Below are 1,660 nucleotides of genomic sequence, written 5' to 3' on the forward strand. Positions count from 1 at the left end.
TTTTTAAATAATTAATAATTTAAATAATGGATGTATATTAAAAACGTCAAAATATCATTCATGACTATTTTCTTTCCTCTGCATGGGTTGTCATCAAAACATACCTTTCTTTCATGATAGACGATGCGTTGTTCAGTTTTCGAATGTACATAAACTCAGCAGTCCTCTTGAGTGCACAAAAATCTCTCTCTGGGTGGTGTATAGGTAGTAGACCGCTGCCACGATCGCTCTTGAAAACATACATGACCTCATTTCCTCTGCATGGATTGTAATGAAATCATACCTTTCCTTCATGATGTGTTGGTTAGTCTTCAAACGTACACCGAAGGCCCTAGGCCGAGAAGTAACGACCAAAACGGCAGACGCATGATTTGCTTTCAAGTTACAATTGTGGGTGGAGTCCCGCAATTAAGTTAAGCTCCGCCCAGGACGGACAGAGCTTCAGATTAACTGGCAGAGAATATTATAGTGGATTTATTTGTTTGTATGCAGCCTGTGGCTGGTTGGCTGCATCATTTTCTGGGGGCACAGGTGTGCCACTGCTGCAATCCCCTCTGTTACCCGTAAGCTGGTACTCATTTTGCCGACCTCGGAAGTACGACAGACTGAGTCAACCCACCTGGTCTTATTTAACAGCGCGATTAGGGCTTGAACTCAAGACCCCAATAATCTTAAGGCAACACCTGGATTTTTTTAGTGGATATACATATGTTAAACAAAAGGAGCAACTCACGCTAAATGGGATATGACGCTGAAGTCACGCACATCAATGTCAATCCATTACCTCCAAACGAGGATGGTGTCCATGTGGACCTCAGGTCTTTGAAGACCAATACTTATGGTGACAAATAAATAAAAGCAGAAATGCCGATCCAGATATCAGGATGACGCACTAACAAATCGTTTATTTGTGATCATTCTAAGTTGGTTAAACAGAAATCAGACCTACATTAAACAGAAAATAGAAATCAGATCGACAAACAAATCAGGCCTTGGTTCATAACAAAACAAATAACTCCACTATAATATTCTCTGCCAGTTGATCAAAACAGAAATCGAACCCCAAGCTGGATGAGGCAGCAAGGCATAGGTTGAATCTCATAACAGGAAATGCTGCACGACCTCTTCCTGAAAGCACATGTTCCACAACCTCTTTCACAGGCATTTGCAGTTATGGGACTGACATACCTTACTCTCTTAGTGTCGGTGCTGCTGAAGCATTTTTTTGGCAAGAGTTTTGGGTGGTTTGCCACTGCCTTCCTAATAGTAGTTAGGGCAGCAATTTGTAATTTGGCCACGGTGCCGGCGATAGCTCGCCGACTCTGCGCGAAGGACACCTTGGCATCTTTCATGCCTACCACCTAATGCTCGCAGATGGGACACTCAGTTTAACATCTATCCGAGGGATGGCACACATATTGATGAATTAGCCTCCCTGTAAAACAATGGGATGACTGTTTAAGAGGCGAATGTGCGTACCTCCAGGCCAGCCTGCAGGCTGACAGACCTAATTTGATCTATCGAACACCCTGATTTGATGAGGCAGCAAGGCAAAAGTTTAGTCCCATAACAGCAAGCATCATCTGCCACATCAAAACATTGTCTCTGCCCTGCTAATCACCATCCAGGAGGTGAGGTTGTAGTCAGGAAGGATAAATTA

Source organism: Eptatretus burgeri, chromosome 17, assembly GCF_056783735.1.
Source record: "Eptatretus burgeri isolate ZD-2024b chromosome 17, Ebu_testis_v1, whole genome shotgun sequence".
Lineage (NCBI taxonomy): Eukaryota > Metazoa > Chordata > Myxini > Myxiniformes > Myxinidae > Eptatretus > Eptatretus burgeri.